General features: G+C 40.0%; 1 long non-coding RNA gene across 1 annotated transcript in view; it reads right to left on the reverse strand.

Moving 5' to 3' along the window:
* LOC127665037 (uncharacterized) overlaps window positions 1-26,786 on the reverse strand; it is a 152,501-nt gene that overhangs the window by 59,629 nt on the left and 66,086 nt on the right. Inside the window, exon 3 of the long non-coding RNA XR_007973303.1 lies at window positions 4,444-4,572. This is a non-coding gene — a long non-coding RNA (uncharacterized LOC127665037). The remainder of the gene's footprint in view (window positions 1-4,443; window positions 4,573-26,786) is intronic.

The raw sequence follows: 26,786 nt of genomic DNA on the forward strand, positions 1-26,786 counted from the left end.
ATCTTCAAAGCCAACCATAGGACTAAAAGGTGGGGACGCCAATGGAGGAGTTAGGGGAAGGAATGAAGGAACTGAAGGGGTTCACAATCCCATAGAAAGAACAACAATATCAACCAACCAGAGCTGCCTGGGATATAAACTACCAACCAAGGAGTACACATGGAGGGATCCAAGGCTCCCTCTGCATATGTAGCAGACGATGGCCTTATCTGTCATCAATGGGAGAGGAGCCCCTTGGTCCTGTGGAGGCTTCATGACTAGGAGAATGCTAAGGTGCTTTGGCTGGAGGGGGTTGGTGGGTGGGTGAGCACCCTCATAGAAGCAGGGGGGACAGGGGAGGAGATAGGGGCTTTAACTGGGGATCAGAATAACAATCGAAATGTAAATAAGTAAAATAACCAATAAAAAAAGAACTCTTGTATTCTTCTTCTCAAGGAAGGCACCCAAGAGAAAGAGAAGGGAGAGTGAAGATGAATGTGAAGGTCCCCAACGAGAGGTCTGCAGAAGAGGTCATCAGAACCAATGTGCTCTTTTTACAACTTTTCTGCAAGTTTGAAATTGTCCTCTACCTTCAATAAAAGTCAACATAGAAAATGATCATCACATAAGGACATGGAATAAAACGGTCACAGGATTACGGAACATTACTTTGAAGGAGGAACTCTTGAATTCAGCATATCAGAGCTGCCAAGCAAAGCAAAGTGGTAGAACTCATAAGTATAAATTAACAATTTATAGTGTCAGCTTCCAAGGATCTTTCAATCTTATAGAGATCTGGCACATGAAAATCTATGAAGGCTAAAAATATCAGAGCACACATTTAATGTTTGGCCTCACAGACAGAATTGCAAGAGTTTCATAATGAATATTAATTTTAAGTACAGACAAATATTAATGAATAAACACTGCTCACACAGACTCATAAACAAATATACAGTAGACTCCTAGAAATAGATATCACATGGACCATACTTTCTGATCCAAATTCAATAAACTCAAAGTGAATAGTGAAGTGATAGCTAGGAAAACTGAAAATTAGGAAAGTCACAATTCAGTGAGATACAAGGTTCTCATAAATAACTGTAATAGCATTTTCTGAATATTTAAAATTGAATGATCTTGAACTAATTTAATGATCATAATTAAGTCCAGGAGTAAGCACAGGCTAGCACAAGGTGATTAGTTTTTGTTAACGGAACAGAAACTAGAGTACCTGGGTAGGGGGAACCTCGACTGAATTTGCTCTTTCAGATTGGCTGTGGGTATGTCTGAGTGGCATTTTCTTTGTTGCTAGTTGATTTAGGAGGGTCCAACCCACTGTGAGCGGTGCCATCCTTAGGCAGGTGGGCATGGGCTGTATTAAAACGGTAGCTGAGCGAACTAGAGGAAGCAAGCTAATGAGTGAAATTTCTCTGTGGCCTCTGCTTCAGTTCCTGCCCCCAGGTTCCTATCTGGAGTTTCTGTCTTGGATGCTCTTGATGATTAACTGTAACCTGTGATAAAAAACCCTTTCCTCTCTGAGTTGCTTTAGGTTGTGTGAATCCTGTTAAAAAACGACAGGCCCACAGCCAGACAGAAACTTTCCATTCCTCCCATGACTGCCTGGGGTAAGGACAAATAAAGGTATGGCCTAAGAGGAAACCGACCTGCCTGGGGTGAGGACAGATAAGGAAATGGCTCAACAGGAGGACAATACTGAGAAATTCCACAGGGTGGGCAGGACAGAGCAAAATGACTAAGGTAGTCACAAGGCAGTCACCCAATTTGAGTTAACCAATCATTTTAAATGTTGCTTAGGATAACCAATCGCAGTTGTCCAACTCAGGTGATCGCTGAACTCCCCACCAAAATATACATAAAAAGTGTGTGCTTTGTGAGCTGGGGGTCTTCTCTTCCCTGAGTGCTAAGGGACCCCAACCCTAACACACATTGGAATAATAAAGCTCTTGCAGCTTGCAGTGATCCCAGTCTCTGTGGCCTTTTTGAGTGGAGTGTCTTCCGGCGGACTCTTACAGGGTCCGTTTTCTTAAAGCAGTGGAAAGCACACTAGGATGTCACCCACTGGCCCTTACTCCTACACCACCTCAAGGTCAACACTTCATCTCTTAAGACAATACTTTTTCTAATTTTAGAGACATATTAACTATAGTAGATTGATCTTAAATACTGTGTTTGGGGACTTTTAAAGATATGTGTATTTTATAACTAACAGAATTCAAGAACATGAACATAGTACCATGTAGTTTTCCATTCTGTTGTTGGGAGTAAAGTTTTATATTTGTTTTTGCTGCTATTATTAACTCTATAATGTTGATTTTTTTGCATGTGTCTTTTGATAAATCTTACTACTCATTTCTGTTGGGTATAGACTTTAGACTTTGGAGTAGAATCTCTAGTAGAATTGCTGGATCTTGAGGAAGGCCCGCTTTTAGCTTTAGGATACACTGCTAACATTTCTTCTGAGTGTTTGTACCATGTTACACTCCCACCAGCCTCATATGAGAGGCCCAGTTGGTTCATGCAGTTACCAAAGTGGGTATTGTCAATCTTGTTAATTTTAGGCATCCTGGTGGGTGTGTGCTGGTTTTCCTCTTCTCGTGACTAATGGCATACTTCATGTTTTCACGGTGCATTGCCATTTATACGTGCTCTTTTATAAAGTGCCTGTGAAACCTTTGGCCCATTTCTTTTTTGAAGCATAGCTTTATTGAGATATAACTCATGCACTATAAATGTCACCCTGTTAAAGTATAAATATGTTGGGTGTTTGTGTATTAGACAGTGCACTTTTGCTATTACTTCATTCAGAACATTGCTTTGATTCCCGCCGATAAACCATGTCCCCTATACACTCATACCTTACCCTGTACTTACCTGAGGCACTGGACCCTGCTAACCCAGTGGTTTTCATCTATGGATATTTCAAACTGAACTGTGCAAAGCACAGGCTTTAGCAACCAGGGCTTTCACTCATCATGATGCTTTCTAGGTTCGTCCATACTGCAGCATGCATCAGCATTTCTTTCCGTTTATTATTGAGTAAAATTCCATTATAGAACTTTAACTTTTTTCAGAACTTATTTTTTTAAGATTTATTTATTTATTTATTTATTTATTTATTTATTTATTTAATGTATATGAGTACACTGTTGCTCTCTTAGACAAGCCAGAAAAGAGCATCAGACCCCATAACAGATGGTTGTGACCCACCATGTGGTTGCTGGGAATTGAACTCAGGACCTCTGGAAGAGCAGTCAGTGCTCTTAACTTGCTAAGCCATCTCTCCAGCCCCAGAACTTATTTTTAATGTTGGTTCTTAAATGCTTTAACCTCCCTTTTAGGCCACACCAACCAGAAGTAGTGGGGGGAAAGGATACAGGGGAAGTGGACCTGCTTAGCAAGGCTATTTGGAGCAACTCTTTGTCTGGAAATCGGCAGTTCAGTTTACAAATTAGCAGCGACGGTTCAATCCACTCTCAAACACTTTATGGATACACCAACAGTCCAGATCAGTAGAGCTGGGATAACAAACAGGAATCAGCAACTGTGATACTACCTAACAGAGACAGGCAGACCTCGGCCTTGGCTTGAGTCAGCAAGAGGGACCAAGAGGAACACCAGGAGAAGCTGTGCCTCCCTCCGTGAAGTGAAGATCAGAGCAGATGTGAGGCCCACAAACATTGTACAGCGAGCTGTAGAAGCAAGCCAAGATCTGCCTCCATCACTATTTCTTGAGTCCTATTTATACCCTCCAAACATCATGTGTCCTCCACAGATCTTGCCTCAGCATGTGCATCTGTCTTAGCTGACGTCACTCTGTCAATCAGCCGAAATCAGAGAAAATGGCAAGAAACTGCAGCACACCACCAGCAGTTTTTTAGTATATTTCTCTCTATGGAGTCCCAACAAATACAGTTCAACTATGCAATGTAAGGCAGACCAATATATGCATGTTGTTAGCAAAGAATGCTTTATCATGTGCTTTTACCAGCTTGCTCTAACAATGCCATTATATAGACACACCACACCCTTCTTTATTCATTATTGTCATCATTTATGTTATTTCCACTTTTGTGTATTTTCTACATTTGTGCATGAGCTTCTTAAGAATGTGTTTCCAGTTCCTTTTGGGTGTTGGGCACCTAGGAGGAAAATTTTGGGTTATCTGACAACTCTAGTTTTAGGGGCTTCTCTGAAGATTATAATTTAGACCTTTAAAAATCTAGTTCTTGTTGATACTAACTTATTTGAAAAGAAGAGGAAACCCACCCAATACAGCTCTACTGCCCCTCCCTTCTTTCATGTGATTGTCATCACAAATGGCATTTCCATACACTGTAAATCCATCAAGCATTTCACAATCATTGGTTTATGTGGTTATTGTTAAACCATAGACATGTAGAAAATGTGAGTATACAGAACTCTGCCCATATTGACACATACCTTTCTGTATAAATACCTTTATTGGTGTTCCGTATCTTCATTTGAATGTGTCTGTTGTATGTTCATTTCAGTCTGAGAACTTCTCTAGGACAGGTACAGCAGTGACCGATTCTCTCAGATTTTGCATATCTGGAAATATTTTGGGTTTGACTTAAGTTTTGGAGGATATCTGTGGGGCAATAGACAGAGCCACCAGACAGAAAACTTGGTAAGGTCAAAGGGATTCAGGAACCCTGCAGTTCTCATAATTGAGAAAGATAGACATTTAAATCTACTCCTGACCAGGTTTCTATCCTGGAACACGTGACCACGACTCCCCATGGAGAGGTCTGGAACAATCAGTCACAGAGGGACAACACCTGAAGTCCTTCCAAAAGCGATGAGGCATTCCTAACTTCTCAGACCAAGCCAGTAGAAAGCATCTGCCTCTAGATCCCAACCCACCCCCAAATGTTTTTAAGGTCCCATCCACAAGGAATAAAGTACATAAGTTATTTCACCAAAGATCATCTGAGAGTGCCTGTCTTATTGAGCTGTAACACTCCAGGAAAGTTTTCTCTCAGGAAGGTTTCATAGCTGGACCTTGATGTAGCCCAACCAGCCAGGTGTGCAAGCCTGACCGCGGCCACTTCCTGATCAGTAGCTCTGACCTTGGCCCTTAGCTGCTTGCTACCAACTCCAGGGCAGCAGAAGAGACCTGGCAACCTGCCTTGCTCTGGCTTCTCCTTGTACAGCTATAACTCTGGCCTTTCCCCAAAGATAGCAGACTGCCAGATAAATTTGCTTATTGTATTTTTAAATTAATTTATTTATTTTAATTTATTTACATTTCAAGTGTTATCCCATTACTCAGTTTCCCCCTTTCCTGGAAACCCCTTATCTCATTCCCCTTCCCTCTGCATCTATGTTTCTATGCTTCTGCCTACCCACCCACTCCTGCCCTCGATTCCCCTACACTGGGGCATCTATCAAACCTTCATAGGACCAAGGACCTCTCCTCCCATTGATGCCTGACAAGGCCATCCTCTGCTACATATGCAGCTGGAGCCATGTGTACTCCTTGGTTGGTGGCTTAGTCCCTGGGAGCTCTGGGGCGGGGGACTCTGGTTGGTTGATACTGTTGTTCTTCCTATGGGGTTGCAAATCCCTTCAGTTCCTTCAGTCCTTTCTCTAACTCCTCCATTTAAAACTTCATGTTGACAACTATTTTAGTATTTGAGTAGACCATCCCAGTACCATCTAAAAGCTATAGTCTGAGGTATGAAATGCATTGTTAATGTTAATGGGATCCCATTATACATGCTGGGTCATGCTTTCTCTTCATGCTTTCAAGGTTTCCTCTGAATTTTAATTACTAAATGTTATGTTTGGATCTCTGAGTTTTTATTTTACACTCATTGGTGTTTTGTGGGCATATATGTGTGTGTGAGGATGTCAGATCTCCTAGAACTAGAGCTATAGATAGTTGTAGCTGCCATGTGGATGCTAGGAATTTAGCCAGGGTCCTTTGGACCTCAGCACTGCCATGTGGGTGCTAGGAATTTAACCAGGGTCCTTTGGACCTCAGCACTGCCATGTGGATGCTAGGAATTTAACCAGGGTCCTTTGGAAGAGCAGCCAGCACTCTTAACTGCTGAATCATCTCTCCAGACCCGATTTGGAATAATTTTTATCCATTATTTCTTTTGATGCTTTTCATTCCTGCTCTTTTTTCTGTCCTTGTCAGTCACTCGGTCACCCATGTGTTGGTATGAAACCATCAGATTTCAGTAGAAAGAAATCTCACTCCCTATTTATATGGGTCCAGATTGTTCTCTTCTTCTCCTCAGACTGGATATTTTCAATTGATCTGTCTTTTGGCTCACTAATATTCTCTTCATTTCACAGTTTAGATTTTTCTCCTAAGTCAACCCATTAAATTACTTTTTTACTTTATATAGTTTCAGACTTTATATTATTAATTATAGCTCCTATCTCTAGTGATCTTTTATGCTGGGTATAACATCTTTCCCATTCTTTCCTTGAATTCTTTATTTAACTTTTATTAAGTATTAGTTATCTAACTTAAAGCCCCATCTATGTTTGGTAAATGCGATCTGCTTCTTGGCCACATTGATCCCTTGGACATTAGTATTGTGAAAAAAGACAGTGTCTGTGTGGTCCAGGCTGGTCTTTGACTCACTAGTTCAGGTTCTCCTCAGTCCTGTCATTCTCCCATTTCCCAAGTGCTGTGATTTCAGGCCTGTACCAGAATACCTCTTTGAATTCTTTAGACATGATTTCACTTAACTCTTTACACATAATAGATGACTTTAAATGTTCACACATTAGGCTGTCTTAGCTTCTATCTTAGTTAGGGTTTCTATTGCTGTGATGAAATGCATGGACAGAAGAATCTTGTAGAAGAAAGGGTTTATTTCATCTTATACTTCCAGTTAACAATCTATTGTTTATGGAAGTCAGGGCAGGAACTCAAGCATGGAAAGAACCTGGAGGTAAGAATGAAACCTGAATCCATGGAAGGAATGCTGCTTACTAGATTGCTCCCCATGACTTGCTCAACCTGCTTTCTTATAACACCTAGAATCACCAACAACCCTAGGATGACACTGCCCACAGTGAAATGGGCCTTCCCACATCAATCAAGAAAATACCTGTAGGCCAATTCTATGGAGATATCTTCTTGATGGAGATTCCATCATTCCAGATGACACTAGCTTGTGTCAAGTTGTATAGTGACCATTATTATAGTTTGCTCCTGTCCCCATGTACATAATCCATACTTTTCTTGTTTCTGCTTTCATATATAGTTTTTTGCTGAAAACCCAATGTTTAAAACAATATCATTAGCTGTTTAGGAAAGCAAACCACCTCTATCCCAACCTGTCACTTTGTTGATGTTGCTGGTAACTGTTTACTTAGCAGCTTTTGTGGCCTGGCTCTGCAAGCCCTGCATTTGCTATAATGTAGCCACCACAGCCTATGCTTAGTTTCCTAATTGTGCAGCAGATATCTTCTTAAGTGCTGTAAGCCAACAACCTCCCAGCCTCCACCAAAGGGCTCTCTGGACCTGTTGCCAAAAGACACCTCTAGTGCTTCAGCAGGGTATCACTGTGCCTTAGACATCACTTCCTACTTGCACAAGGTCTCAATGCAAATCAGTGGTTGTGATGTAACGTCGTCTCAGGTCTTCTCTGAGCATGTACACAGCTGTGCTATCCACACACGGGCTTCTACGTTCTCCCCACTATGTAAGAACTTTCCAAACTGCCTGTGAATTTCCTTGAAGTCTTTTAATCAGCTTCCTATGTGCTCCAACTGTGTCCCGACTCCAGGTCGTAGCAGTGTTAAACAATCTCAACTGATTGTTGTTGACAAATACCCTTGAGACAAGCTGAATCCCTGGAACAGACTCTGAGTCGGGTCAGACAGAGACAACCCCTGAGAATAGAGCCATGAGCCTGTCAGATAGGTCAAGTCATCTTGATGCCCAGGGGACAGAGGTTTAGAAACTGCTCCAACTTAGTCCTGCCCACCTCTGGTAGATGCCACACTGCTGGTCCTCAGTTACCATGGATACAAGGCTGTTAGTTTTCAAGGCTATTGTGGAGCTGGGGTGGAGAGGTGGGGCAAATTAAAATGTCAACAGAGCTTGATGATTTTTCCAAAAAAACTGCTTTTCTTCCTTTTCTTCAAGAGATGCTCCTTGGTTCAGCAGAAACCTTTGGTGAATTTCCAGAGGTTTGAAAAAGTTTAATTTTCACAACACTTATGGCATTCTTAAGAGGAGTGGGTTTCACGGATCCTTTTTTTCATTCCAGATGTGCTTCTGATCTTTTTTTTTTTTTACTTTTATGCCATATTGATTTATGAGTTTCTTATTTACCTTTCAATCCAAATCTGCAGACACATATGTGCTTGCTGAGTGTCCCCCTCCAGGTTGCATCTGCCTTGTCTCTCTGGGATTTCGTGTACCTCAGGGTTCAGCTGAATAATATGACCACAGAGACTGAAGTCTGTGATCTCACCTGCCAGGCAGCCAGCAGTATTTATTGACTAACGTGGGGAGGGGGAGGTGCTGGTTCATGGCCATTTGGAACTATTATGTACAACTAAGTGCTCCAATCCATGTGCGTTTTATACTTTTACCACTAGACTAATGTGAGTGTATCCTAGTTATCAAAAGTGAAGTGAAATAAATGTACTCTTAGAAAATATCAAATTTCCTTTTTTTTCCTCTCTTCTACTTCTTATAACAGCCTCAGGTGGCAATACTAGCTGAATCCTATAAATTTTTCTCCGGGAATTTACATCCATTCATACTCAATGTAGCTATTTACATAAGTTTATGTATGGAAATATTTACAAACTGAGTATTTTAGCTATGGGTTTTGTGGCTACCTGTTTTTAACATCACTGCTATTTTAAAGTCTACACTGTATTATAAAGCATGACAAATTCTTCAACTTGTGCTCTATAATAATGCTAGGAGTGTTGGTTTTAGTTGGTGTCTCCACACAATCTCAAGTCACCTGAGAAGAGAGTCTCGGTGAGGAACTGATTGTCCAGATTAGGTTGGCCTATGGGCACACATATTGGAGACTATCTTGATTATGTTAATTGATATGGGAAGACCCCAGCCTTAAGACTGCTGGCACCAATCCGCCCATTTACATTCTGAACTTTGTCAGAGTGGACAAAGCAAGCAGAGCCCAGGCCTGCATGTGCTAATCAATTGCTGTCTGCTCTTGACTAGAGATGTGGTGGGATCAGATTTTTGTGCTTCGATGGCTGTGACTTCTCTGCTATGGTGGGATGTTCTTGGAACTGTTAGGCAAATAAGCCCTTTCTCTCTTAAGATGCAAGAGTACTTTAATCACAGCAATGGGAATGGAAACTAAGACAGTTGCAGAAGCATCTCTATGTGTAAGTTCTGACATTTAAGTGTTTCTCAATCTTACAAGAGAATACACAGATCCAAAGACAGACAGCATTTATAGGTGGATGTGTTTTCCTCATCCACACAAGACATTTGAGATTAGCATTCTTTCTAACGTCGATGGTTGAATGAATAAAAATCTATTATAAAACTTTATTCTACATTTCCCTAATCACTTGTGCAATTGAGAATATTTTCATCTGTCCATCTGTCCATTAGTTGCTTGTTCATATCCTTCAGTTATTCTGAATTTTGTCTTATTGATTTATATGTTTTGCTACATGTGCTCCAGATATTCATTTTTTGCTTGTGGAATATATTGCCAGCATTTTCTTGATCTTATTGCTGAATCTTAATTTCCTTTATACTGGCATTTTATATATTTGAAAAAGTTTATACAATAGAATTGTGTACTTATATAATTTCTATCCCTAGACAGGCCTACCTCAGTTAGTATTTTAAAAATATGCTTCCGTGCTTTTTTTCTGATACTTTATAACATTTTTCATGATTGTGTTTTTCTGTTTTTATGGAGGCAAGTTAACTTTCCACAATGCTGTTACTTTGTCTTAAATCTTCCTGTTGTGAATATGTGAAGGAACTCCATAGTGATTGCAGACTCATTATTTTCAAAGCTGTGGGAAACTTTCCAGAAAACATTACTTAATTTGTGCTTCCCTCACCTCAGACAGGAAAGAACAGCTTAGACAAACTCAGATCGCATATGCAGAGGCCATGACTGTGGGACTCTTTGAGTCTCACTGGCTCTGTGGTCATCTCTGCCAATGTCAGTCTCTTTTATTTATATTTTATGCAAACTCACAGTGTGTTTCCCTTGTTCTCTTCATTCTCACAAAGTTAAGATATTAGAACATACACACACACACACACACACACACACACACACCTTAACATCTAGAGGATTGACTCTAACACCAAACTCTGTAGATGATGGAGCCTATTAGACAATATTATCTATGCTAATTCTCACATCTACTCTAAGTCATCTTTAAATTATTAAAATACTAATGTGCTTTAATGTATTTAATGTAATATTTAATGTGTAAATATTAATTATATTATTTTGTATTGCTTAGGAAACAATGAAAATACAAGGTATTTATACTGAGTGATATAAACAAATAAATAGCATTTATATTTGGGTGTGTCTAAAATAATATTATCAACCTACAATTAGCTTGTCTATATGTGGCACAGTGACAGATGACCAGTTGAATGTACACACACATAAACACACAACCCTTGACATACATATTGTAATTTTTATTTATTCATCATTCATTTCATATTAGTGTTTAAAGCAGAGTTGCTAATTTTAAATGAAGTGCCTTCATCTGTCTTCTCTCTAACTGGTAAATGTGCTTGATATCTGTTCTGTATGTCATGGTCCCCATGACAGTTGTTAATTCTCTTGCAGGTTCTAATAGTTTTCCTTGTTGTTTATATAATGTTTCCTTGATTTATTCCTACATTTGGAGCCTTTACAAAACATTGCCTGGTGGCAGTGACATGTTGTACTTGCCTCTTGAACATTTACTTGGAAATGGTTTTATCATCTTACACTTAGATTGATTGTGAAGGTTTGAGGCAATTCTCTTCCATTCCTAGGCTATAAGGAATGTTTTAATAATTATGATCAAATATTCAGTTTAATCTATCTTCTCATTTGTTAATGCAGTAAATTCCATTAATAGGAAGCAAAATGCGGAATCACCTTTCAGTTCATAAGACAAAGCTATTTGCTCATCATGTATTTTTAATATATTGCTAGAATTGATTTATTAATATTTTATTTGTGTACTTGCATCTCTACTTTCAAACAGGATTATAATTTTTTCTCCACTGCCATGCCTATCTTTGGGGTTCTGCTAGCTACATAACGTAAACAAAGGGGTTCTGGTTGGTTTACATTTTCCTCAGTAGTAGTAATCACCTACTACTTAAAGGTTTTTCAGAACTTATCAGCTGGGTCTATTGCCTTGAGAAATGTTTAAATTTAACTCCCTTCACCATCAATCACTGTTAATGATCTAAACAAATTTCTTAACTTTAAGTTCTTAGGTTATCATTTATCTCATGAACGTGTCTAAACAAGTCCTTTCAAGTACAAATGTGTTAACCAAACAAACAATTTTTTTTTAATCCTAAATTGATGAGCATGGATGGGGTGTTAAAATGTCATTGTTTCTTTGTCCCTTATAATGGGAAAAAGTCACAGTAAAGATGGATGCTTACAGTAGTTGGTTCTTGGCTTCCTGTTACTAGAACTAATATCTGAGAAAAATCAGCTTGCAAAGGGATGGGCTAGCTCATGGAAGGAAGTGTCACTTCACAGAAAGATGGGTCAGCTTATGTAGGAATAGGTCAGTTCATAGAGGGATGGGGCAGCTGATGGAAGGATGGGTCAACTGATGGAGAGAATAATCCAGCTCCTAGATGGATGGGTCAGCTCATGAGGGATAAGCTAGTGAATGGAGGGATAGCCCAGCTCATGGAGGTATTGGTCAGCCTGTGGGGTGATGAGTCAGCTCCTGAGGGATGGAGCTCATGACACCAGCTGAGGAAGGGTTCAGTCCTTAATCGCTCAGCCTGTGGGGAGACAGCACAGCATGGTAGGACTGCATGAGGCAGCCAAGCTTATGTCACCTGAGATGTGAACATAGAAAAGAAAGAAAGAAAGAGACTCCCACAAGCCCCTTTATGGACCCATGCCAATGATCTAAGACCTCGTGTGAAGCTCTCAGCTCTTAAAGGCTCTATCAGCATGCAATAGCATCTGAAACCAAAGAACAACCTTTAACACATAGGCTTTGGAAACACCCAAATCATAGCAGGAACTATGAGTTCAGTCAGGTTCTCTCTTGATGACCTTTCACAACAAAAATTGCATGCTCGGTACTAAATTATATTCAAATTATCATCTCATAAATCTCATATAATTCAAATTATCTATATCCCATATAATTATTAACAGGGTCCTTGAATTTTAGATTGAAAATTAAACCCTTCCACACTGGAGAAACAATCAAAATGTACTTGAAACTAAGTGTAGATATTGTTTCTAGAAACACAATGGGTATTCCTTTATAGTTGCAGACATTCCAGTGAGGTCACAGGCTCCATGGCTGTGAAGGGAATCCTGTGGTTAATACCAGTGGTCCTTGGGCTACCACAAGATAACCAGAGGAAATTGAGCTGCAGGTAATAGAGGGATATGAAGCTAGCAATTCAGATGTAAGTTGGCCCTCTTGACTATGCTTTGGAGCCACATGGAAAACGCATAAAATGATTAACCTAGAACATAGCCAATTTAAGTGCCTATGTTAATATGTGTGTGTTTTTAATTAATTTTTTATTTATTCGCTTTACATCTTGTTCACCTAGTCACCCCCTCCCACAATTCTTCCCCCAACCCCCTTCTCCTCTGAGCAGGTAGGGCCCCTGGATACCCCACCCACCCTGACACTTAAAGTTTCTGCGAGGCTAGGTGCTTCCTCTCCTACTGGGGCAGACAATCCAATCCAGCTAGAAGACCATATCCCACGTACAGGCAACAGCTTTCAGGATAGCCCAGCTCCAGTTGTTCGGGACCCACATGAAGACCAAGCTGCACATCTGCTACATATGTACAAGGAGGCCTGGCATATGTGCTTCAGTGGCTTAAGCCTTTCATCAAGAGAAGCCAACAGAAAGTTCCTTCTCTGCATTCAGTGTCACATCCCCACACAAATAAGATCATGGTCCACCAAGAGAAAAAAAAAAGATTCCTTCTGAGTAGACATTCAGATAATGTATATTTTAAGAGAGATTACCTGGACCACGATTAATTGTGATGGGATGAAAAGCGATTGTTTACCGGCAGACACTAACTGTTCCCTTGCATGGGCTCTGAGAAAAGACATTAGAAACAGGCTTGCTAAGGTGCTTAAACAGCTTTAGGAAGCATCGGGTTGCTTCCTGCTGAATCACCATCCTCACAATCCTGCTGCAAAGTAATCAATATTTTAACTACTTGGGACTTTTACCTCCTCCCTGTGAGGACCACATCACACCACGAAAAAGGAAAACCCTTACTTTCTTGATGTTCACCCCCAAAATTTCACTACTTCATCTCATTCCCCCACTCCCAATAAAAACCTTGTGTCTTATAATTATCACAACAAATACACAAGTGACAGCTTATTCAGGGGAGACTTTATTCAGAGGCAAACCATTGATTTCTCTGACTACCATTCTCTTTGTAGCCACTGAAAATGTAATGTGCTTCGGAGCAGTCCCCATTTAATTTTGATAAGTGATCTGCAAGGTGAGCTCAGAGATTCTGAGGATCCAAATTAGGACACAGACTACACATAAGTCACGTTAGGAGACTACTACAGGAAAATATTAAAGTGGGTTTATTGCCTAGCTGTTTTTAGCATTTATCTTAATTATTTAAAAACTTATTTTTACGCACTAAGCAGTGCTTCCTGTAAACACCCCTCTGTTTTTGCAGATGATAACAAAACTTCAAAATTAGCTGCCTCTATTCCATGCTCTGCAACTTTCTGCTAGCTCTTCATTATACATCACTGAGGTCCAGGTCCTACTCATGAAACCCAATGACTACATCCTGCCATTGGAAAATAATTAATTTTCTTTTGCTTTGTGAGGATGACAAACAAACACTCTACCACTGTGTTAACCTCCTAGACCCTAAAATCCTGCCCTCTAAAAGGAAGAGCTATCAAATAGATAAGTATATGATAAAATTTTTTATCAAGCTCTTTAGTAATTTGCCTCTTACCTTTTATCAAATGCCAATTTAGCCACTAATAGATAATTGGCAACTTATGTGACATATCAATAAAGCTCAGAACTTCTAGTTTTTCAAATGTCTGCTGGCATGTAAGGTCATAGCTTCCTGAAGGACAGTTATATCCTTCCCTCTGAGCTGTTTTCACTGCCTTGTCAATAAATCTGGAGAAAATGCAGATACAGGGGCCATGGAGCCTTTGTGTCAACCCCCTAATTATTAACTACTGAACTTTGACCTCCACATAGGTCACAACTCTTGTGAATCTTAGGTTCTCATCCCCAAAATATTTCTAACGCCTGAATCTGTAAAAAAAAAAAAAAACTTTTTTAAAAGACAGTAACTCTTACAAGTCCAAAAATCATAAATGGCAGCTCCTTTTAGAGACTGTGTCTGAATCTACCAACTACTGATTATGTGTTATAGTTTGCTCCTGAAATGTTTCAAACAAATTATGTACCTCTGCTGGTGTGGTTTAGAAACACAGTGAGTTCTTTAAAACATAAGGACTGGCAGACAAAGTATACTATTAGGGGTAGGCCTTCTAAGAGGAGGTACCCTGACTTCTGGTTCCAACCTTGCTCTCTGCTCTCTGGACTGCTGCAATGTGAACAGTTTCCACCACATGAACCAAGTTACTCTTCTCTGCCTTCCCTACCACAACAGGCTGGAACCTTCTGAAATGGTGAGCCAATGTAAATTCTAACAGGCCTCAGGAAGCCTTCTGGTAGACCTTTAGTCTTATTGCCCCACACGGGTGTAGAGAGGCCAAGACACAATTCATCTTTGAAAGCATACCAAGGAATGCTATGCTGGACACTGTAAATGGAGTTTGGACAAGATCCCTGGAGACTCTGTAATGAAAGAGGCTGGGACAACTTTTTTACTTCCAGTTAAGTCAATTCTAAAACTAAAATCTCCCAACCAGCAGAGAAGGGCAAAGTGGCCATCCCAAAGACTCGGAAAGCAGTCAACAAGTAAAGAGGATTCATTCAGATGTAACATTTTGTCCCCCAGTTTTACATTGCCTCCCTTTGGAAAGAGGGAGATGAATGCATGTTGTTTTACTTGTAACTGTAGAAGAGAAAACAGGGACTCTTCAGTATTTAGCACATATCATCTCCCTGTAGCTGAGGGGATGGGGAAGGCTTGATATCCCCTGACTGTGGCTGCTATGCCTTCCATACTGAACCCTCTGCCCTGGATGGTAGCCCTGGTTAAGATGGCTAAAGAAGAGTCAAGCATTCAACACCCTAGAGCTTTCTTGGCTAGTCATCAGTTCTTCTGAGGGGGAGGGGTACAGAAACAGCACATAAAACAGAAGTTGGTGGCTCTTCCTTAGAGACTTTGGATATGACACCTATGTGGGGAGCCAACACCAGCCAAAACAAAACATTAGTAGAGTGGCCCAGAGAGAAACCAGAATACACAGAGAAAAATGATATTAGATTCAGCTGCAGAAGTCTCATTAACATCATCAACAACAACAAAGCAAGTATGTTGTGACTGAGTCAACCTGGGTAATGATGTAGGCTGTTGGACTATTTGTTTTTCTATTTGTGGACCTGGAATGCTAAGAGAAATACTTATAAAAGAAGGCTCCATTTTACTCAGTCTGGGAGGTCCAATCTGGGCTGCCTGTCCTCACAACACAGGCAGATGATCACAGCGAAGGAGCACATGGAAGAGGGTATACACCATTCCATGGTGAATTCAAATTCAGGAAATGGTCAGGAAAAGATAACCTCTGTGGACAATACCTTAGTAGCCTGTTTCCTCCAGCTAAGTCCCGGACCCTTCCTTTCACCATTTCTCAACAACACTGCCATAATAGGAACTCATCCAGGGACGAATCCAGTCATTAGATCTAGCTTTGTGATCTAGCTGTCTCACAAGCATTCCCAGCACTGTGTTTCACTAATCTAGAGGCTTTTCAGCCAGTCAGGTTGACAGGCAATATTAACTATCACAGTGGGGATTTGCAAGATGATACTGTGTAGTGTCAGGGAAAAAAAATTAAGAGGATCCCTAGTGTTGCTGATTTTCTTAAACCATTGCATGTCTATTATTGCTTGTAGGCATTTAAAAATAGATGCATAGACTGCAAGTGTTCAAAACTTTTCATTGTTGAATGAAAGCAGCCCGAGCTAACAGTGGGATTGTGTACTGAGGGTCAGAAACTGCTTCTGCAAGGACAATGACCAGAGTGGGGTTGTTTCTGAAAACCTCCCTTGATCCATTTGAAGTCCAGAGCCAGTAAATTCAAAAACTGAGATGAGCCTTCCTACAAACAAGGCCCCCAGAAACAGCTTCAACAACAGATCTATAGGGCAGGATGCTGAGGAGATGAGAAAATCAAAGACAGCCCCCAGAGGACCCTCCAGTGGCCACAGGGAGAATGTTTTTAGTAATCCAAGGTACCGTGGAAGGAAAGAATTTAGAGCAGAACTAGCGAGCTATTGACCTGCATTAAAACCACATCTATCCAGTTTCCCACCTGTTTGGGTGTGTACACCTCTGATGTGGTTAACTTCAGAATTTTAAATTAAGCTTCTGACTTGCTACACAATTGAACTCCTTGAGGATCAGTCATCATTAAACATTAAAAAGAAACAAAAACTTTCAAGAAGAGATGTCTAAAAGTCACCAAACTTTCACATTTTCTTACAATTTCCCACTTCTCTAGTGGCTACGAAAATTTTCCAACAGAGAAAAGGCTGTCATAAAGAAATACCAAGAAGTCTATCATGAAACCCAAATAGAAGAAATTACCAAATGAAGATACTGGAAGAATTTTAATGATGTTCTTTGAGATCACTAAGCAAACATGAAACAATTGAGAATATTAAGAAGTAAACTGTATTTTATATCTACTGTGTTCAAAGTGCCATAATACTGCACATTTTAGATTTCATGAACATGTTAGAGTAGATTAAGAGGCAGTGAGGTATTTCTTCCCAAATCAAAGTCTTTATTCCCACTATAATAATGCTATAAGTGTTAATGTTGTAAGCTATGTATATGTGTGTGTGCATGTTACATGCATATGCATGCTAGTAATTCGGAAGCCGGAGCATCCCTCCAAGAGTCTTTCTCTACTGCTTTCCACCTAGTCATGTCTCTCACTGACTCAGAATCTGCTCGTCTTGGCTTGACTGGCTGCCTACTGAGTTCTTGGCATCCGCCTATCTCAGGCACCTGATGCTGGAGTTACAGGTACATAAAGCCATATTCTGTCTTCTGTTGTTTTCTTTTCTTTTGTTCAAGACAAGAGTTTCTCTGTTTGACAGCCCTGGCTATCTTGGAACTCACTCTGTAGACCAGGCTGGCCTTAAACTCATAGAGATCTGCCTGTCTCTGCCTCTCAAGTGTTAAGATTAAAGGCATACATCAGCTTGTTTTTATTTGTTATTTATTCTCTTATAATTATATCCTGACTGCAGCTTCTCCTCATTCATCTCCTCCCAATCCTTTCACCCCCCCCTACTTTCTCCCTCACCATCCCCTCCTGCATTTTCCTTCAGAGAAGGGTAAGTCTCACAGGAATAGCCACCAAACTTAAGATTAGGCACCTCCCATCACACTGAGGTTGGATGAGGCAACCCAGGAGAAGGACAAGGGCCCCAAAGCAAGCAAAAACATCAGAAACAGCGCCTGCTCCCTATGTTAGGAGTCACACAAAAAAACACCAAACTAAAAACCAACAACATATATGCAGAAGACCTAGGTTAGACCCATGCAGGCTCCCTGATTGTCAGTTCCGTCTCCGTGACCCCTCTGAGACCAGGTTTGTTGACTCTGTGGGTTCAACATCATTAATCATTAGGGAAATGCAAATCAAAACAACCTTGAGATTTCACCTCACACCAGTCAGAATGGCTAAGGTCAAAAAATCAGGAGACAGCAGGTGTTGGCGAGGATGTGGAGAAAGAGGAACACTCCTCCACTGCTGGTGGGATTGCAAGATGGTGCAACCACTTTGGAAATCAGTCTGATGGTTCCTCAGAAATATGGGCATGACACTTCCGGAGGACCCTGCTATACCTCTTCTGGACATATACCCAGAGGATTCCCCGGCAGGCAATAAGGACACATGCTTCACTATGTTCATAGCAGCCCTATTTGTAGTAGCCAGAAGCTGGAAAGAACCCAGGTGTCCCTCAGCGGAGGAATGGATACAAAAAATGTGTTATATTTACACAATGGAGTACTATTCAGCCATTAGAAACAATGAATTCATGGCATCCTTAGACAAATGGATGGAGCTGGAGAACATCATACTAAGTGAGGTAACGCAGTCTCAAAACGTCAATCATGGTATGCACTCACTGATAAGTGGATATTAGCCTAGAAACTTTGAATAGCCAAGACATAATCAACATATTAAATGATGTCCAAGAAGAACAGAGGAGTGGCCCCTGGTTCTGGAAAGACTCACTGTAGCAGTATAGGGTAATACCAGAACAGTGAAGTGGGAAGGGGTAGATGGGAGAACAGGGGGAGGGAAGAGTGTTTATGGGACTTTTGGGGAGTGGGGAGCCAGAAAAGGGGAAATCATTTGAAATGTAAATAAAGAATATATCGAATAAAAAAAAAACAGAACATGGATGCTACTGATTGGGCTTCAGATCCTCAGGCTTGAAGAGAAAGTGCTCACACACACTGAGCCGCCCCACTTCCTGATTTATTCTTCTTACTGCAAGATTCACGATACCTTTGCTCAAGCAGATCCATCCTATCACCAATGGTTTGCTAGGCAGCTGCCAAACACCTCTCAGTTCAGCTCATTTGTGGAGCTGCATTCCACAGGGCTGTGTTCTTTGAACACATTCCTTTGCCTTTGTGATGGGCACAAAGCAAAATCAATCATCGTCTCTGGGCCAAAGGAGCTTGCTCGCTAGCAGAGAAGATAAAGCAAGCACATAAATAATTATAACACAAGCCCAACTCTGCTATAGACCCCGAAAGAGGCATAAATAAAATTTGGAAGCATGTGTGCTCTCCTCCTCGTGGGAGCAGCTGGAGACTTATAGAGAAAGATGCGCTTGGACCAGGAACGGGTGTTCTATCTATGGAAAGAGCCTGGAGGATGTGACCAGAGAGGGTACAGAGGAGAAAGGAAGAGGGAGGAGGGCACCAAGATGGGTACCAATAAGAACTGCATCTTCCAAGATAGCAATGGAAAAACTGGAATCCTGGAGGGGAGAGTGAGTGACAGCTAGAATTCGAGCACAACGCCAGTGTTTAGCATCTGCGGTCTTTCTTTTGTGTGACATTCCTAAGTTCCTGGTTGTGTTTATCTAGTTACATCTTTCAGGTAAGATGTTCCATGAGGGGAGGGCTTTTCTTTTCCTTTATTTGTAGAAGACCCATCATGGCCTATAACCATCTTAAGGGTGAATGAATTCCAGGCTGTAGAGATTTTCTGTATTGTAGTCATCTGGCATATTCAACATATAATGACCAAGTCTAAGTGATAACCAAAACTGGATGGTGAAGACGCAAGCCTTTGCTCTACCAGCAGACAATTCATCTGAATCGTGCTGGAATCTATAGACTTTAAAGTCTCTGCCACCCACATAATCAGAGTGAGATTTTTTACTTGATGTCACTCAGGAACGAACATTGCCCTCTCTTCCAAATGGATCATGGGGATGCTTGCCCTACAGGGCCCCATGAGGGTGGAGTAAAACGAAGTGTGCTAGACCCTGAGCACAGTGCCTGGAACACAGTAAGCATTTCCCTTGGACAAGTTCCTTTATTATTTAACATTAAATAGCACTTGTCAATAACATCTGGAAGGCTGTTCCAGATGTCAGCATGACATTGGCTTTACATTCAAAGCACAGAGGCTGGATAGCAATTCTCTGTTTTATTTTGGAATCTGAAATCATACCAACATGATTCTTGTTCTAGTGGGTGTATTTTTTTTTAAAGAAATGGACAGTACGTACAGAAAAATGCAAAAGTGCTCAAATATACAGAGAAATGTATGATTATAAGCAAATACGCTTGGAACCAATATTGAAGTTATAATTGGAATAGTGAGAGTGCCCACTGTGTCTCTTCTAATGTAAGCTCTCTTCCTCCCCACAGGAGCCACTGCCCAGATGTTCCCTGTGGCCATGTTTTAGCTTGGTTAGTTTCTTTTTGAGGTGCTGTCACCTATGGAATATGGCTTCTCCTGTTTTTCAGTTTAATTATGATTTAAAATTCAGTGTATGTGTTCTTTTGTGCCTCCCTTCTTTTAACACAAATTGTTTTGTCAGGCTCTTGAGAAGAGCGCCTTTGTATATTGTAAGAATTTCACCATGCTAGTCTGCCACAATTTATCCATTCACATGATGCTACAACTATTTCACTGATGGTCGTTAGGCAGCGAATCACCTGATTCACTTCCAGGTTAAGACTATTGTCGAAATTGCATTTACATAAATCCTCTTTGTGTCCTAACACACAAACTCTTTACTTTGTTGGAAGTGTACCTGGGGCTGGAGTTCTGTATCACTAGCTATGTGGAGGCTCCAATCTTACTGGATACAGTTTGTTGTTTTCTAAACCGAGCACACCAATTTACATTCCCACCCACAGTGAGTGTGAGGACTGATACGTAACAATGCAGCCAATGCTTGCTATCAGGTTTTGTGGGATTTTGTTTGTTTGTTTGTTTGTTTTCACCAATCCATATTGGAATCCTGGTATGATATGCACTTGAATTACCTGATCCTCAAAGACAGTGAGCATCTTCATATATTGTTATTGGTTGTTTGGACTTCCATTTTGTGAAATATATACGTTAGGTTGCCTTTTTAAAACTGTGGGTATAAGTTTTCTATTAATGTTGCAAATATCTTACTTTGTATCCTGTATCTTCATTCTTTGTAGTCTTTTCATATGCTGACTTAAGTTGAATGTAGTTACAGCATTTTTCTTCCTGTATATGTGCATGCTACATGTATGTCTTCATATGTATATGCACATACATGTAGAAGCCTGAAACTAGCATTAGTTATCTTTCTCAGTCATCTCCACATTATTCTTTGAGGCAGGGTCTCTCACTGAACCTGGATCTCACTGCGTTGGAGAGGCTGGCTGCTGGGTCCAAACTAGCATTCACATTTTTGTGGTAAACCATTTGCCCATTGGACCATTTCTCCCCAACATTTTTACATGCCATATTTAAAACCCTGCCCAAAGTCATATTTATAATAATATAAAGTACTTTTTCTTTTATTTGTTAATCTATAATTACCCTGAAATTTATTTTGCTTATGAAAAGAGGAAGGGTTTTTTTTGTGTTTGTCCAAGTAGCTAGCTGCTTATCTCAGAATCATTTAATAAAGAGATTGTAATTTCCATGTTCTAGAATATCTCCTCTGCCATAAATTAGGTCACTATTTACATAAGTCTGTTTGGGGAGTTAATATTTCTTTTCCTGGGTCTAGTTATCAGTTGCAATGTCACAGTTAATACTATTTTTCAGAACTACTATACAAAATAAACCACCTTTGCTTCTTCTTTTGAATGTATTGAATACTCTCAGGGTATTGTAATTATACATGTAAGTATCAACTGTACAATATGATAATTAACTATTAGAATTGACTTGCATAGCCTATTGACATTTTTAAATCTTCAGTCAATATAGCATTCTTTCTATATATGTGTACATTCACATACCTTAAGTTTTCCCAATAAAATTTAAGTCTTTCTTATGTAGTACTTAGACATTTTTGTGAGATCTTCACTAATGTAAAAAGTGCTTTCATTTAGATCAACAGGTCAGTTACAAGGCAGTCCACTGATTAATCCTCTGTACTTTTCAGACATCATATTGGCCCTTGAAACATATTATGCTTCTTAATCTTATAACAACCTAACTTACTGTTTCTAATACGGCATCCATTTTACACACGAACTTATCAGCTTAAAGGGGATAAAACGTCAACCGGAGCCTCACAGTTTATAAGACCAGCAGCTGCATTGGCATTTCAACAGGGGCCTTTCTAAATCTCATATCACACCAGGCTATGTCAGAGAGACGTGTGCCATGAAGGAGCTAAATGCCCATCTTAACACAGAGATACAACAGGACCTGTCTGCAGCTGCGACATGGACAAGTAGTGTATAAGGAAGGACAGGACCCCAAGCACTCAGGAAACTGAGTGAGATGCTTAATTAAGCGGGGATCATAAAGTAGAAGGTTTGACACACAAGCATATCTCCAGTTACTAGTTTTCTTAATGCAAAAGAAACAAATGAACAACAACAACAACAACAAAAAATAAGCCATCAGTACCACAGCCTGGAAGGCCTTAAGTGGGCATTGGCGGCCATGTCAGACAGAGTCCACACAGGCAGTTTTTCACTTGCTATTTTAAAGCTGGGCTTGATTATAAAATTACTCAGTCCTCTTCCAATCTAGCCTTCCACTCAGATTCTCAGCATGGCATGTTCCCCTGGCCATTATTCTTCATTTTAAAACCCATAGCTGGGAATCCAACTGACCAAGAACTCTAAGGAGCTTGATGACAGATGATCTGAGGCTCTTAATGTCTGATGCTAGACTTCAGAGGGATGCCGTGTAATGGTGGGCACCTCCCTCTCCCCCAGATGGTTCCGAGGATGCATGCTGCACTGTAGTTGGTTTTGAAGAGAGATATCTGTGCAAGGTGAGCAGCTGTTAAATACAGCTTTGGAATAATTGGCCGCCCTCCATTGTTCAGTTCATAATAGCTGCAATAGCTCATACTGCTAAAATAGATCCAATTATGTAGAAAAATATTAAAGAGGCAGCAAGCACTTCCTCAGCTATCTTACCTTGCCTGGAAAGTAAGCAAGGAATGTTTCCTTCTAGTTTATTTACACATAAATTAAAGGCTTAATAAGATACAAAAATTTAAATATGGAAGAAATGCCTCTCAGCACAAGTTCCCATAATATAGAAAGAAAGCTAAGTATAATGGAAAGATATAAAAAGTCAGGTGCTTCATTGTTCAGCATAAGATCTATGACTTAATATATATCATCATACAAGTTTCTGTTGCAGAAAAAAACTAATAAACATTACATGCAAATATACAGTGCCGACACAAGGAAGTGTAAATACAAACCAGCAAGCAGACACATTTATTTTGTATGTATTGTCCCTCACTAGAAATGCTTGTCAACTGACACAAAGGAATGTGAAAGGTTGTAGTAAGTTTGGAGTTTAAGATGCCTTGTGAGTTAATTTGTCATTTCAAAGTGGTGCAGCACCACCTTCCCACTTTAGGCAGTCTCTGCATCGCCTTCGCTATAGCCTTATTTGGAGAAATGCATGTGATTCCTTCAATCATTTATTTCATGTCTCTTCAGCCATGAATTAAGCCCATCTTATGGTATTTTCATTCTTTTACAAATTCATATACATAAATGCACATATACATATATACATGTATATATGTATGTATATATATTCATATGTATATATACATACACATACATACACATATGTATATATTGTTTTGAGGTTTCTAAAATTTATTGCCAGGAAGCTGGCAAAATACTTTCTTAAAGGAATTGTGTTTTCTCGGGCTATTTCTCAGACCTATCTACACATGTACACAAAACTCTCTCTCTCTCTCTCTCTCTCTCTCTCTCTCTCTTTCTCTCTCTCACTCACTCACACACACACACAGACACACACAGACATTGTTGTTACTAGAGTTTCCTTTAAAAATAAGTGAGAGTCTTTGTAACAGTTTTAACAATTAAATGGTTGGGAATAAATTTAGAGGTTAAGCAAGGTGATCAGAAATGCCCATTCTTTCTGCATCACACTGGGACCTGGCTTCCTCTTCCACTTCCCCACCCTGAGCATTGGTGGTAAGAACACCAACCCTGACACTTCCAATGGCTCCAAGAGACTAGAGTTGGGGCTGCTAATCATGGGATTGGAGGAATGAAGAATGTGGGTCAGTGTGTCAGGAAGAGGTGTGGAGGAAGAGGAACAGGGTTTGGGCTCAAGGCTCTCTTTAGAGTTATGAGTGTTGAAGTTTGTCTGTGAATGTTCTGTTTTAATATTGTTCACAAGTGTCAATCTCTAATTTTCCCTTTTCTCTGTTGCTTTACCCAAACTAGTGTTCCTGTTTTACTTAACAGGAGAAGACCAAACAACACAACACCTCTAAGATTTCTCACCACTGGCGCTGATGGGGAAATATGGGTGGTGAGTTTATTCCATTATTTCTATTTGTCTTCTGTCTCCCCAACCTGTGCACACACCAGAACATATACAGGAAGATATAGGCTGCACATGTACACTAACAGAGTTTTTGTGTGCTAAAGAGCAAAGAAAGAGTTCTTCCTTTCTCATACCTCATGGTGTCTAACACAAAAACTTCCTGGATCCTTACTAAAAAAGGCAACAACCATCCACATACAGAAATGCATTAAGGATGAGTTAAGCTAATGTGTGTTAAATGGTCACGCCTCTTTCTCCTAATAAGCTTTTTGAAATTTGAACAAATGAAAACAGCTACTTTCAGGCAGGCTACCATTTGGAGCAGGTTTAATTTGAAAATCAACGCACAAGTAAGTGTTCTGCATATCCCATTAATGGAGGTTGTCACACTGTGGGTCCACTGAATTAATTACACTTGACACCGAACAAACATGCACAGATGGCAGTTTGTGGCTAATGGTAATCTCTGATCAAACTATTTTACCATCAAAAGTTGACTTGTTATGAATTAACTTTCTCTGTTTGGGACTTGCTTTTGCATAGAAATATTTGCTCATCAGTAATTTAAACATAAGTAACATCTGTGAAGAGTACTTTTTACTGTTAAGAATATAACAAAAACAGACTGAGTTTTTCCACAAAAAGTATTATTTTAGGGACAAAGTTCATAGCGTGGGAAAATTATCATGTAAATGATATCGTTGAGTCATTTTTTTCACGCTATTACTCTATTTTATGAAATAGCAGAAACAAAATGAAAAGAACACTTTCATGGGGAAGTTCTCATGAGACATAAAAATTCTGGTGAGTCTCACTTCTGAGAACAACATTTTTTTTTCTCACTGGGAAATGGACAATCAGTATACAACTTTAAGAGGAGATCATGACAGGAACGAGGAAGGGGGCCAAACAAAAATGAAATGAAGGCATCAGTCGGGCAGTAGTGGTGCACACCTTTAATCCCAGCACTTGGGAGGCAGAAGAAGGCATATTTCTGAATTTGAGGCCATCCTGGTCTACAACAGCCAGGGCTACACAGAGAAACCATCACAAGAAAACAAAAACAAAAACAAAAACAAAACAAAAAGAAAAAGAAAAGAAATGAAGGCGTCACTAACAAGCTGGCTTGACTTTGGATTCCAGCCTATAATGATAGGTAATTCAAAAGCGCCCCCCCACACACACATGTCTGTAAGAGAAACAAGAGGTGTGGGTATTATGAGGCTTTGTGAAGAATAAATAAAATACCTGTCTTAGTTCAGTTTTTTGCTTAGCAGCATGGGGTCCTTCCCCCACGCTCATAAATATGAATCACTTGATGATTTTAATTAATTTAGGGAAGGAAAATGTTTAAAACACCAGGCATAGTAGAACATGTCTTTAATCCCAGCACTTAGGAAGCCAAAGCAGGTGGATCTCTGTGAGACTGAGGCCAGCCTGGTCTACATTGTGAGTTATAAAATAGCCAGGGCCTCATAGTGAGACTCTGTCTCAAAACAATGTGTATGAACTATTTGCCAAGTATGGTTCTAAACACTTTGTTAATATTAACCATTTGATTCTTATAACCACCTGAAAATTTGTGCGTTTTTTTATTTGTTTGTTTGGTTTGGTTTGTTTTTTTGTTTTTTTGTTTTGTTTTGTTTTGTTTTTTGCCTTTATACATGTGAAAAAGTACTGAAGCACAGAGAGTTATCCACTCCTCCATTGGGTAGAGCAAGAGAGTGCTCAGCCAAGTTCAAACTCCAGCATGTAGTTTGTATTTAAGTCCATCACTTGGTGGCTTTCATACAAAGGAAAAACTCGACAGCATTCTTTGCCCTCAGAACTTAATCATCAAGGGTGAAATGTAATATAGTAAATATTAAAATTATGTTCACATACTAACATATTATTTAAAACAACAAATGTTTCTAAAGGGTTGATGGGGCCAAGGGATTATACACGAGGATAAGAGTGACATTGTGGTCCTGGAAGCAGGGGGTGGTGTGAGATAGGAAGAGAGAGAATCCTATCGAGGAAGGTGTTCAGTCTTGAGGCAGTAGAATGTCAAGGCAAAGTCAAAATGTCAGTGACCAAATTCTTCATGAACAAAGCCTGGGTTTCCAACATAACAGGCAGCTAATGTTACAGCCATGTCTATCCCCATGTTGTGGAAAATAACACTATTCTTCCAAGTGGAACCTTCTGCACTGACGCAACTATGCCATATGTTCCATCATGGGATTTCCACTAAAGAGTTTTATGGTGGACACCAAGTTACATATTTTTGTCTCCTACTACGTGATGCTCTGCTGCCTGAAGGCAATCAGCTCTTAGGACATTTAGACCTGAGAGTCATTCACCCGATGAGATAACCTGGC

Source organism: Apodemus sylvaticus, chromosome 14 (genome assembly GCF_947179515.1).
Source record: "Apodemus sylvaticus chromosome 14, mApoSyl1.1, whole genome shotgun sequence".
NCBI lineage: Eukaryota > Metazoa > Chordata > Mammalia > Rodentia > Muridae > Apodemus > Apodemus sylvaticus.